This window comes from Astyanax mexicanus, chromosome 16 (assembly GCF_023375975.1).
Source record: "Astyanax mexicanus isolate ESR-SI-001 chromosome 16, AstMex3_surface, whole genome shotgun sequence".
NCBI lineage: Eukaryota > Metazoa > Chordata > Actinopteri > Characiformes > Acestrorhamphidae > Astyanax > Astyanax mexicanus.
This window is the reverse complement of record NC_064423.1, coordinates 19,974,797-19,989,117: the sequence shown is the minus strand read 5'-3', so window position 1 is coordinate 19,989,117 and position 14,321 is coordinate 19,974,797. Positions and strand designations below refer to the sequence as shown.

At 37.3% G+C, this 14,321-nt stretch overlaps 1 protein-coding gene across 45 annotated transcripts in view; it reads right to left on the bottom strand.

Moving 5' to 3' along the window:
* Positions 1–10,100, bottom strand: part of adgrl2a (adhesion G protein-coupled receptor L2a) — a 134,420-nt gene extending 124,320 nt beyond the window's left edge. For 24 of the 45 annotated variants that reach the window (XR_007424743.1, XM_049465348.1, XM_049465342.1 and 21 more), the window contains exon 1: positions 9,270–10,099. The gene's annotated coding sequence lies outside the window, so the exon portion shown is untranslated. Of the gene's footprint in view, positions 1–1,983; positions 2,974–9,269 lie in introns of those variants that run through there. The other 21 variants (XM_007233161.4, XM_049465339.1, XM_049465347.1 and 18 more) reach the window with 3 other exon arrangements.
* Between the last annotated feature and the right edge of the window lie 4,221 nt (positions 10,101–14,321).

Below are 14,321 nucleotides of genomic sequence, written 5' to 3'. Positions count from 1 at the left end.
ACGTCTGCAGCCTTCACAGAGCAGAGAGGGAAAAAAAAGACGTCTTGTTTATTTCCTTTAAAATGGTGAGTAGTTATCGGCACAGCATGGGTTCAAAACACTGTGTAAACACACGGCTGCATAAAACCGGGCTAAAAAGAAATGGTCTGATTTGAGATTATTGCTTTGCACTGCGCATGGCTGAGCTGTGAGCAAGGGACATTGATTCTGTTTAATCCCCTTTTCCCCCACTTTCGCGTCTAGGCCGTTCCCTTTCCTGCTCCATCATTGCGCCTTCGCTTTACTTCAGCACTGAATGAGCGATGGCACATTAGAATCAGGTGAAGAACCCCTTCTCAAACAATGTGCCACATGACTACTGACTGGTACAAGTTTTTGTACAATACATTTATGAAGGAACCATAGAGCAAAGCATACATTAAACAGGATGGCGCCTGAATGAGCAATGTGCGTCAGAGTAGGCTTACTGGCACTGAGTCATTACTATTGAGGTTGATGCACTGGGTATTACTGAGTGAAGTAAAAGTCTCTATGCTTTCTTCGTAAATCTCATGTAAAAAAAAAAATCCACAAAAAAATAAGTGCAGTGAGCTTTCACGTCACTCTGTCCTGGGTTCACTTCTTAGTCAATGTGTGATGTGGAATATTTCACCAAAAGCTTTGGATCCCCAGTGTATTTATTCACTTGATTTACAGCAGACCGCCTCAATGCTCATATGAGCTTGCGGAGAACATAAAACGCCAAGCTACATTTTTTTTTTATTTGGAACATATGCTATATGATATGATTATCTTTACATGTTAAATACAGAAACATAGTCAGAAACAAAAAGCTTTATGACAAAAATTGCAAATTTTAAAAACAAAGCAAACAAAACATACAATACAATAAAAAGTGGCATATTGTTAACCTAAAAAAAATTATACAGCTTTGACTTAAAGCCCAATAATTTCAGTCCCAGTCTCAGCAATACTGTTATACTGGTATACTCAAATTAGGATAATTGTATCCACGTACAAATCTTGTTGCTACAACCAGAAAACTACACTCACAAAACCACTCAAAAGTTTCACAGTAGATCATTTACATTTAATTTTTTTGGATAATGTAAGATTAGGACATAAAGCATGTCACCACTCTAGACCCAACAAAGGCCTTTAGGATTTTAGCGGTTAAAGTGAAACACGCCTGGACAATCTCTACAATACAAACAAACAACTCCTCCCATCGATTTCTTATTTTTTGCTTCTACCAAACTTACAAACAGACCAGCTTTTATTTTTGTGTTTTTCTCTCTTTTTTTCCTCTTTCTTTAAGAAAAGCATCAAAAGAAGAAGAGAGCCAAGGAAAAAAATCCCTTTGAACCAAATGGGATGGGATAGTGTTTTCACACACCAACACAAAGAAGCAGAGAGACGGACGACATGCACCCCCTCCTCCCTTTCCGCCCCCTCCCACTCCATAGGCCCCAGCTAAAACTAATGGGCGCAGGGCTGAAGGTTCTCCTATTGAAATGGTTTCTCAGGCCACTTTGAAATGCTAATAGTGCAGCTTCAAACAGGGGCCATTCACACATACATGAACTCAAAATATTTTTTGGGCCTAAGCGTGTCTGCAAAAAAAGCCAAGCGCTGTGAAATATGAGCAGGCCCAAAATTTCACTTTATGACAAAAATGCTATAGATACCATGTGGTACCACTTAGAAGGTGCCCAAGTGAAAACTTTTGTAGATGGTTGGGAATTTAAATTTTGTTAGGTAAGTAGGTAGTAAACTAGCGAGATGTCTGGGGGTTGGGTTAGATATTCCTTAAGCTAAAAGTATAGTTGTGTAGGGTGATGAAATTAAATATTGTAAAATAATAATAAAAAATAGAATACAGCTTTTTTTTCCCTTTAACAAGCTGGCAAAGTGAAACATGATATTACCGGTACTAGTCTGAATAATAATGAATATACTTAACAAAAAAAAAATACCACAAACCTGTATAGCAAAGTTTCTTCCTCAGATAGATGTGCTTCATCAGATCACACCGCACAGCAGCAGCACGCCTGCACACCGTCTGCCAGGGCTTAGCCTATATATCACACTAGAGTTTCGCCTTGAAGTCTCTCTCACGCCTTGTATATTGAACTCCAAAGCCCACCCTACTGCTTTTAACGTCAATATAGCTTTTATAGCCATAATCTACTGCCAGTTGTTAGCTAACTGTTTGAAATATGCTGCTTGACCCCCAGCCTCGGACACACACCGGCCTTTCAGCGAGACTCACCTCACAGGCTGTATTTAGCAGTCGGCCCGGGCACGGCGGTGCTCCTCAATAATGTAAAAGGTACGTTAACTCTAGGTTAGCTGGATAACGTATAGTTTACAGAGTTAACACCCCTTTAGTGCCCACATTTTTTTTACAGAGATTTTAACGTCTTAAACTGGCCTTATTTGTATGTTTTAACGTATCAACAACTGTTTAAACGCAGCTTAATATGTTTTAATGTGCAGTTATGCTAGTCGAGAGTTTCCAACCGTTTAAAGATTTTTTAAACCCCTTAGTTGTAATTAAGTTAGTTTAAATGTGAACCAAGGTTGACATTCCTAACTAAGCTCGCACACTTATTTCTTACTTCATGTTTTAGTGTATAGTTTAGTGCTAGTCGAGAGTTTTCAGCCGTTTAAAGGCTTTTAAAAACCACCTTAGCTTAAACTAAACTTCCCTAGGTAGGTAAGCTCACACACTTATTTCTTACTTTATTTTTTAAATAGTTTTGAACACTTTAACCAGAGTTTTGTCTGTATTTTTTATTTTTAACGTATTTTAACTGATTAAACCGAATACATTTTAGTTTAGTGATAGTCGAGATTTTTTTAACCATTTAAAAGTCGTTTAAAACCCACCCTGGCCATTGTACTTAGTTAATTAGCTTTAATGTTAACCTATAAGGTAGCTTTTCTAGCTAACCTCACACACTTATTTCTTACTTTCTCATTTTCCAAAAATATTTAAATACTTTAACCAGATACTTAATTATTTTTAACTCTTCTACTTTTTATTGCGCATTAGCTTGATAGTTAACTAGTTAGTTAGATAGCTAAGCTAGCGAATATATTTATTTTGGTTAGTGCTAACCGAGAGTTTTCGACCGTTTAGCCAGCTAAAGCGTTTAGCTGTTTTAATTAGAATGGTAACCTAGGTAATTACTTAGCGTTAGCTTTTTAGCTAACCAAAGCAGGTAACGTTAAACACAAAAGTCAAAAAACGAAAAGCCCAAACTCAACTAACTGACGCTGTTTAACGATGCTTACCCAGTTTTCACACAAAAATAAACTTGCCACAGGTCGCCACAAGTCGGGTCATTGACTAACCTAAGACCGAAAACCAACCTGTGTGAAAATAACGTTAATACATCCTAACTTGCGCTACCCTACATTTAAATGACGTTGTAGCTAAACCCTAGTTCTGTGGGTTTAAATTCAAACGCTGAATGTAACTAATAGATTCCATTAATAGTGTGTTTTGTGTGTGAACGTGTCTGAGGAGCGGGCAAAAGAGAGGAGGTGGTAGCAGACTAAAGCCAAGCCATTCACATCTGGCTGTGTTTTGATTAACCATTTCTCAATTAGCCGTGCTAGCATGGCCCTCTTCATCATTTTAGCTAGCTATAGCTAATTAACTTTACTCCAAACAGAGCGGGTTTGTTCATTTACAGTAATGTTAACTGAAACGTAGTTGAAGTCACGAGGCTGAAGTTGGTTTGATATTCGCAGCTCCAGATTCGTTTGGCTCGATATTCGCAGCCTCGTATTCTCCGGCTGAAGTTGGTTTGATATTCGCAGCTGCCGCTTCACTGAAGCACCGTGAACTAAAGGGAGCGTTCACAAACACCCGCTGTTTATATTAAACACCTCACAGATCAACACTGAAGGAGATAGACTGAAGAAAAGCAGTACAGCTGTTTATTAACAATGTAAATATACAATATCTTATTAAATGTAATTTTGTATATTGTAAAATATTTATTTTAATTACTGAATTTATAATTATATATTACAATAAATAATTAAATATATATTTAATAAAATTATATTTTAAAAGCCATTGCGCTCAAAAAATATGAGGCAGATGTTCAAGTGTGATTTTGAAGAACTTTTTCATGTTGGGCCAGAACAAATACACATGATCTGAAGAGTACTAGTCTTCTTCTTTAAGGAAAACCTGGAAGTAGCCTGGCCCGAGCTGATTTTATACTTTAAAATGAACTGGCAAATTTTGAAAGACTTTTTCATCTTGGGCCAGAACACATACACATCAGATGAAGAGAACTACTCTCCCACTTTAAGAAAAACCTGGAATTAGCCTGGCCCGAGCTGATTTTATACTTTAAAATGAACTGGCAACATAGCATACCGATCCATAATGCACAATTTTTTTTATGTAAAGCTGATGTTCTAGTGTGATTTTGAAGGACTTTTTAATCTTGGGCCAGAACAAATACACATGATCTAAAGAGTACTAGTCTTCTACTTTAAGGAAAACCTGGAATTAGCCTGGCCCAAGCTGATTTTATACTTTAAAATGAATTGGCAACATGGTATAACGAGCCATTTTGCACAAAAAAGCCACTGTTCCAGTACAATTTTGAAGAATTTTTTAATCTTGGGCCAGAACAAATACACATGATCTGAAGAGTACTAGTCTTCTACTTTAAGAAAAACCTGGAATTAGCCTGGCCCAAGCTGATTTTATACTTTAAAATTAACTGGCAACATGGAATACCGATCAATAAAGCACAATTTTTTTATGTAAAGCTGATGTTCCAGTGTGATTTTGAAGGACTTTTTCATCTTGGGCCAGAACAAATACACATGATCTGAAGAGTACTAGTCTTCTACTTTAAGGAAAACCTGGAATTAGCCTGGCCCGAGCTGATTTTATACTTTAAAATTAACTGGCAACATGGCATACCGATCCATAAGGCAGAAAAAAGTTTAATTTAAAGCTGATGTTCTAGTGTGATTTTGAAGGACTTTTTAATCTTGGGCCAGACCAAAGACACATGATCTGAAGAGTACTAGTCTTCTACTTTAAGAAAAACCTGGAATTAGCCTGGCCCAAGCTGATTTTATACTTTAAAATTAACTGGCAACATGGAATACCGATCCATAAAGCACAATTTTTTTATGTAAAGCTGATGTTCCAGTGTGATTTTGAAGGACTTTTTCATCTTGGGCCAGAACAAATACACATGATCTGAAGAGTACTAGTCTTCTACTTTAAGGAAAACCTGGAATTAGCCTGGCCCGAGCTGATTTTATACTTTAAAATTAACTGGCAACATGGAATACCGATCCATAATGCACAAAAAAATTGAATATAAAGCTGATGTTCTAGTGTGATTTTGAAGGACTTTTTAATCTTGGGCCAGACCAAATACACATGATCTGAAGAGAACTAGTCTTCTACTTTAAGAAAAACCTGGAATTAGCCTGGCCCGAGCTGATTTTATACTGCACAATTAATTGGCAACATGGCAGCACAAAAAATATATAATTTAAAGCTGATATTCCAGTATGATTTTGGACTTTTTTTTCAGACCAAATACTCATGAGATGAAGAGTTCTGGTATTCTCAAAATCAATGCTTTATATTCATTATTTCTGTGCAAAATGGCTTTCATGTCATGTTGCCAATTCATTTTAAAGGATAAAATCAGATTGGGCCAGGCTAATTCCAGGTTTTCCTTTAAGAAGAAGACTAGTACTCTTTAGATCATGTGTATTTGGTCTGGCCCAATATTAAAAAGTCCTTCAAAATCACACTAGAACATCAGCTTTAAATTAAACTTTTTTGTGCCTTATGGATCGGTATGCCATGTTGCCAGTTAATTTCAAAGTATAAAATCTGCTTGGGCCAGGCTATTTCCAGGTTTTTCTTAAAGTAGAAGGCTAGTACTCTTCAGATCATGTGTATTTGGTCTGGCCCAAGATTAAAAAGTCCTTCAAAATCACACTAGAACATCAGCTTTACATAAAAAAAACTGCATTATGGATCGGTATGCTATGTTGCCAGTTCATTTTAAAGTATAAAATCAGCTCGGGCCAGGCTATTTCCAGGCTTTCCTTAAAGTAGAAGACTAGCACTCTTTAGGTCATGTGTATTTGGTCTGGCCCAATATGAAAAAGTCTTTCAAAATCACACTGGAACATCAGCTTTACACAAAAACAAATTGTGCATTATGGCTCGTTATACCATGTTGCCAGTTCATTTTAAAGTATAAAATCAGCTCTGGCCAGGCTAATTCCAGGTTTTCCTTAAAGTAGAAGACTAGTACTCTTTGGATCATATGTATTTGGTCTGGCCCAAGATTAAAAAGTCCTTCAAAATCACACTAGAACATCAGCTTTATATTAAATTTTTTTTGTGCATTATGGATCGGTATTCCATGTTGCCAGTTCATTTTAAAGTATAAAATCAGCTTGGGCCAGGCTAATTCCAGGTTTTCCTTAATGTAGAAGACTAGTACTCTTCAGATGATGTGTTTTTGGTCTGGCCCAAGATTAAAAATTCTTTCAAAATCACACTGGAACATCAGCTTTATATTAAATTTTTTTGTGCATTATGGATCGGTAGGCCATGTTGCCAGTTAATTTTAAAGTATAAAATCAGCTCGGGCCAGGCTAATTCCAGGTTTTCCTTAAAGTAGAAGACTAGTACTCTTCAGATCTTGTGTATTTGTTCTGGCCCAAGATGAAAAAGTCTTTCAAAATCACACTGGAACATCAGCTTTACATAAAAAAAATTGTGCATTATGGATCGGTATTCCATGTTGCCAGTTAATTTTAAAGTATAAAATCAGCTCGGGCCAGGCTAATTCCAGGTTTTCCTTAAAGTAGAAGACTAATACTCTTTAGATCATGTGTATTTGGTCTGGCCCAAGATTAAAAAGTCCTTCAAAATCACACTAGAACATCAGCTTTATATTCAATTTTTTTGTGCATTATGGATCGGTATTCCATGTTGCCAGTTCATTTTAAAGTATAAAATCAGCTCGGGCCAGGCTAATTCCAGGTTTTCCTTAAAGTAGAAGACTAGTACTATTCAGATGATGTGTATTTGGTCTGGCCCAAGATTAAAAATTCTTTCAAAATCACACTGGAACATCAGCTTTATATTAAGTTTTTTTTGTGCATTATGGATCGGTATTCCATGTTGCCAGTTCATTTTAAAGTATAAAATCAGCTCGGGCCAGGCTAATTCCAGGTTTTCCTTAAAGTAGAAGACTAGTACTCTTTAGATCATGTGTATTTGTTCTGGCCCAAGATTAAAAAGTCCTTTAAAATCACACTAGAACATCAGCTTTATATTCAATTTTTTTGTGCATTATGGATCGGTATGCCATGTTGCCAGTTAATTTTAAAGTATAAAATCAGCTCGGGCCAGGCTAATTCCAGGTTTTCCTTAAAGTATAAGACTAGTACTCTTCAGATCTTGTGTATTTGTTCTGGCCCAAGATGAAAAAGTCCTTCAAAATCACACTGGAACATCAGCTTTACATAAAAAAATTGTGCTTTATGGATCGGTATTCCATGTTGCCAGTTAATTTTAAAGTATAAAATCAGCTCGGGCCAGGCTAATTCCAGGTTTTCCTTAAAGTAGAAGACTAGTACTCTTTAGATCATGTGTATTTGTTCTGGCCCAAGATTAAAAAGTCCTTCAAAATCACACTAGAACATCAGCTTTATATTCAATTTTTTTGTGCATTATGGATCGGTATGCCATGTTGCCAGTTAATTTTAAAGTATAAAATCAGCTCGGGCCAGGCTAATTCCAGGTTTTCCTTAAAGTAGAAGACTAGTACTCTTCAGATCTTGTGTATCTGTTCTGGCCCAAGATGAAAAAGTCCTTCAAAATCACACTGGAACATCAGCTTTACATAAAAAAAATTGTGCTTTATGGATCGGTATTCCATGTTGCCAGTTAATTTTAAAGTATAAAATCAGCTCCGGCCAGGCTAATTCCAGGTTTTCCTTAAAGTAGAAGACTAGTACTCTCTAGATCATGTGTATTTGGTCTGGCCCAACATTAAAAAGTCCTTCAAAATCACACTAGAACATCAGCTTTATATTCATTTTTTTTGTGCATTATGGATCGGTATTCCATGTTGCCAGTTCATTTTAAAGTATAAAATCAGCTCGGGCCAGGCTAATTCCAGGTTTTCCTTAAATTAGAAGAATAGAACTCTTCAGATCATGTGTATTTGTTCTGGCCCAACATGAAAAAGTTCTTCAAAATCACACTTGAACATCTGCCTTATATTTTTTGAGAGCAATGGCTTTTAAAATATAATTTTATTAAATATATATTTTTATTATTTATTATAATATATAATTATAAATTCAGTAATTAAATATTTTACAATATACAATTGGCTCCGGACAAGATAATGCCAGGTTTTCTTGAAAGTAGGAGGCTAAATCTCTATTTCAGATATTTTTGACTCAGGAAATGAATGAATTACACTAGAACAGCAAATTCATGTTGTAAGTAAAACTGGAGAAAATAAGTGATGGAAGGTCGTGTATATAAAATTACATTTAATAATATATTGTATATTTACATTGTTCATTAACAGCTGTACTGCTTTTCTTCATTCTATCTCCTTCAGTGTTGATCTGTGAGGTGTTTAATATAAACAGCGGGTGTTTGTGAACGCTCCCTTTAGTTCACGGTGGTTCAGTGAAGCGGCAGCTGCGAATATCAAACCAACTTCAGCCGGAGAATACGAGGCTGCGAATATCGAGCCAAACGAATCTGGAGCTGCGAATATCAAACCAACTTCAGCCTCGTGTTGAAGTCTTTATCTCGCTGACTAACGCTAGGTTAAGTTTGCACTAAGAGTTTAAGGCAGTGAGGGTGGCTGATTCGTTTTCAGGGGTGCGAAAAGTTTAATGTTAATGTTATTTAACGTGAGTTAAACGAAAAAAGTCCAGGTTTGAGATTGATATAATTAATGATCTAACAGTTAAGTTCAAGTTAGCTTAATGCCCCAGCTTTGTTAAATATAGTTAGCTAGTTACCTACTACGTTAGCTAGCTAAGGCAAGCACAGAGGAAAAGTTTCAGCGTCCTGAGTCAAACTTGGAGACACGAGGGCTCACTCCGTCGTGGTCACAGGGCTAATACTAACCAAGCCAAGTTCAACTTGCCTCGGGGAAGGACTAAAGCTAAGAAGAAAAACACGCAGAATAAAATAACTCTGAGCGAATGCTCCTTACCTCTGTGAGAGACCGGGTCAGTTTGAAGAAAATGAGAAAGGGAATGTGGAATGGGGAGGACGGTGGAGGCTAAAGGAGCTCCTCCGCGGCTCGAAGCGCGACCGGCGGCGTTGAGATGGAAGCTCCGAGGCTGTGGAAACTAACATGCTCCTCGGCTCGCCTGGGACAGAGAGCGCCTTCGCGGCTGGGGGTTTGCGGTGCTCTCGCTCTCCAATTCTTCTTCACATGTTCGGCCAGAAGCGTCCCAGCAGTCCCACAGCAGTTGACTTTGGACTTGTGAGCTTTGGTTATTAAAAAATAAAGCGCTCGCCCGCGGCTTTACTCCCTTCTTCTTCCTTTCTTGTGTTTTAGACTGGAGGAAAAAACGCAGAGAAGTAAAGCTAGCTAAAAAGCAAGCAAGAGATGAGCATGAGCGGAGGTTGGTGCAAGTGGTGGGACCCGTGAGTCAGAGTCAAGAGAGAAAAAGAGAACAAGCTCCGGCTCGTTTTTTCTCAAGGAAAAATAGATAAAAAAAAAAAAGAAAGGAACGAAGAAACAAAAAAGCCTTTTCTCTTTTCTCTTCCTTCTCAATCCAGGTTCGAGCTTCTCCGAGGCGACACGAGTCTCTGGAAGAGCCGGCGTGTTTCAAGCAGTGGGTCGTGTAAGGCAAGTCCTGCTGTCGGCGCTGAGAGAGAGGCAGCCTGAGTTAGCATAGGAGCGAGCGGCGGGCAGGCGGGCTTTCCAAAGCAAAGGTAAGATAGGATAGCTAAGAGCTAGTGCACAGAGTGGATGGATGGAGAGCGATGTCTGCTCGCAGAGGTAGCTATCGGCAAAACCCGACCTGGATCTCTGCTCCAGCTGGATCCGGACTACTTGAGGGGAGGTGTGTGTGTGTGTGTGTATGTGAGAGTGAGTATGTAAGGGGAGGGAGTGGAGAGGGGGGTTAGAGAAAACTAATCATATAAACATATTAGCATGTACAGCAAGAGCAAAGCTGTGCTTTTTAGCCGCGACTGTTGCAAAAGAAGATTACAGAGAGCAGGGTAGGAAAGGCGAAGTAGATTATCTATAAATATATGCCACTATTGGCTATTTTCCACTCCATTTGAACGGCTACATGCCCTTCTTTGGGGCATTGGAGACTCAATCCCTCTCACAGTAGGCAGTCCAGTCTATTCAGCCAATGACTGCAGACATTTTCTTGCTGTAACTCTAGCATACATCAAAAAGAAGAGGCAGAAAAAAGTGCAGATTGCTTTTTTCCCCCTCTCTCTCTTTCACTCACTCACTAACTCTCAGTAATGCTTTCTTTCTCTCTCCCTCTCTCTCTCTCTCTTTCTTTCTCTCAACTTGACCTCAATCAGAAACAGAAAGACTGAAGCCGCACCACTGCGCATGGAGCCGATGGAGCAAAACAGCGAAAAAAGGCTAACGCCACTCATCTCTTTCAAGAATGCCGTTTTCCATATTGCCATTTTTTTCAGAAAAAAACGTACCATTATTCAATTTGCCTGATGCGCCACAGACGCAAGGGCTCTCCATACAACGCAGGGCCTTAGACTGTTTTAAAAACTTCCCAGGCCATAATAAGAGGCGGCAGTAAGCTAGCAAAAGTACGCTAGCCAACTAGCTAGTTGTTGTTTAATTTCTTCATACGTTTTAAGATGCAGGCATGCAGAGAAGGGTGCTGCTGCTGCTATACACCTGGCTTCAATATACTGTGTCTTTTGAGCGCTGAGGAGAAATATAAATTTGAGTTACTCACCAGGTGAAGGTTAGAGGATGAGTGGGCACGCTTGTGTTTTTCCAAGCATAATTTTACATAATAATCAATCCATTTTCTTTTTGAGACAAAAGAGAAAACAGATGTAATAAAGGTCGCCCAATGGCAAATATTCAGGCCTTCCCCAAGAACTTGTGATGGCTATGTATTAGCGTAGCTTCAAGTAAAAACACATGTGGAGTGTTCTCAGAGCACCAACCTCTGGAGGGGTTAACTGCTGCAGCGGCGTTTAATTGGGTCTCTCAGCTATACTATGACACAAATTATTCTCCACGTAATAACATTATCACAGCACCCCACTTCTTGCCATTGCCTGACATTTGTGTGAGTGTGTGCATGTGCAATTGTGTGTTTGCCAATAAAAATAGTCAATGCATTCACTGGATTTAATCAGTGTAATCAATCAACTGATTTTCCAGATTAGCCCTCATGGGAATTAAATCAGTCATTAATTAATTTGTTAATTCTCTTATTAATTAACTAATTAATTAGCTAAATATCAGTTACTTTTAAGGCGATTTTATAAGAAAATTCTGTGGAAAACCTTCACCCTGCTACTCCAGACATTATGTGAAATCTTAAAAAAAAACATAATTTTTATATTTATAGAAGTAAAAGGAATTGAATTTGTTTTTTTGTTTTTTTAATTACAGTTCTGATTAAAGTATAATACCAGAGAGATCTGGAACAGATTTTGGTAAACGCCTTGATCAACCTTGTAAAATAATCAAAGGAAGTTGAATTTTTGTTTCTCTTTGTTTGGAGTGTTTTTCGTTTCTGTGCTGTTTTCCTGGATTTATGTAGGATTTAGAGCAACTTGATTGAATTCAGGCCTAAATCCTTCAGTGAAAATGGAGACCGGCCAGAGTGCTGGAAACAGACAATGGAAGACGATGACTACTTTAAACATTTTTGCAGACATTTACTGGCAACATTGCGGGCCTGTTGGAGAGAAGCCCAACATTTTCATCAAAAGTTCATATTGTTCATTCATGTTCAGTTCATTCATTTAAACATGGAGTGAAAAACCATGCAGCTGCCAGGCACATGCAAGCTTCCAGTACACACACAACACACACACACACACACACACACACGTGTGCAAGTATTTTCTACAGAACACAGCAGAAACAATAGTAACTCACTTGACTGTTTTTTTTTACGTTTTCCATTTCTACACTATTTTCTTTTCTGCTTTCACTCAAGCAATAGTGTGTTTAAAACCACTGCCAAAAATACATTTATTTTGTAATAAAAAAAGGCTTTTGGTCATAATTTATCTACATATGTTTTTGGAATATGATTTAATATATGGCTTTATTTCCAACAGTGCATTTTTCTGCAACTTAACTGACCTTTTGTGAAAGCGAAAAAAAAATCGCTCATGGCAACAGATAAGCTCAAATCCTCAGCTAACAGTATTTTAATATCTACTAACAGAAAAATCAATAAACAGCGGTAAGTGCTACTAACATATTACCTACACAGCACCGATACAGGCATAGTAGACAATCTTTAAGTAATATACCTTTATAAATTAATTCATTTTAATTTTCACTTTTTCACAGAATTTTCTATTCTTTACATTGTGTCAAATTGTTTTTTTTTTTGCCTTATTTTGCATACTTGTAATGAGCACTTTGGGGAAATTGGGGGTAAACATAGATGATTAATGTTATGGAGAAATATAGAGTTTCAAATACAGTAAATTTAATAAAATACAGAGATTTTAGCGCCGTAGGATTATCTAAACCTTCTGTTCATACAAAAATACATCAACTGTCAGTTTGAAATATCAAATAAATATTTAAAAATATTTTGTACATAACTAATATATATAACTAATATTATTGTACGCCCGTTTTTTTATATCCAAAATTCAGGGCATACCTTTTATAGGAAGGCATAAGTTAAACACATATCTACATGCCAGCCTATGACCTCTTTTGAATTCTTATGCTCTTTTAGATTCCTTACAGACGTTCACCAAATATTTTGACCTTTTCATAAAAACAATAAATATATTCAAAAATACGAATTTGAAATTAAGGAAATATTAAATCATTTTGGGTATTTTTTAAAAAGAAATTTTCACAGACACCAGTACAAATTGGATATTAACGTGCATTCCTAATTTTTGAATAATAAAATAAAAAAATACTTATTCTACAGAAGAAAAAAAATAAAATAGTGTCTAAGCAGATCTTAAAGAAATGGATATTCTTCCTCTTACACTCCAAAAAAGTAAGTACAAAAACAAACCTAATATACGACCTTTATTTTTATGTTATAATTCTCCTATTCTCTGAAGCCAGCAAAAAAAAAAAAGAGCCCCAGCAGCTAATTCTGCTTTGACAGGTCCATAATTTCAAGAAGTCAAAAGCAATAATCGCACTGCTTTGATCCTTTAGTCAATCAGGTGTACACATCCCAGCCATGGCTATAGCCAGCCTTCATCTTTCTTTCAGTGCTCGCTCTTCTATAGAGGAATCTAGGAGAAAGGCAGTGCACATTTCAGTAAATTAAATTCAGTGTGACTGCGCTGATATTTCATCTCCCAGACTGCCTTCTACACTTGGGTGTGTACGCTCAGGGAGGACGTTCCATTAATTGCATTTTCAGCCACAAAAAAAAAGATGCAGCTGGAAGTCCCTTGATATGTCAAATATAATAGTGACATTTAAAAAGAGAAAGGCTGTTTAAATGAGGAAGATGCCTTTTATTATTCTGAGAGGAAAATAACGTGCTAATTTTATTTCTTTTTAATTTTCAACATAATACGTCTAGCTTATTATCGGGGAAATCACTTGTCGGTGCGCTTGTAATGGGCTGTTAAATATAGATCTGAGACAGGAATCTATATACAAGTCATAAAACAGTTATTTAGTATTGTTTTAAACTTCACATAATCATACCAGTCTTCAGATGTTTAAACCTCATATTAAATATCAGTGTTTGGCGAGCGGAGCCCGAGTCACACTCGCAGGCCTCAGAGGAACTCCTGATTCAACAGCCTTTATGACCACATTGGTTTCTGGATTACACAAACGTCAAATATCTTGACCGTTAAGAGAGCAGACTATGCAAACAAATGCCATTCCACAAAATGTCTCCCGGTGCACCTTATTTTCTTTAACAGTTTGTGTGTGTGTGTGTGTGTGTGTGTGTACGGCTTGTGCTGCATGGCTTGACATTCTCTCCTGCTCATGCTCTCTCTCTGAAATAAGATATCTGCTAAAACAAATATCTGTGAAACAAATCCAACCAGTGGTAAATGGTTTAGCAACTGT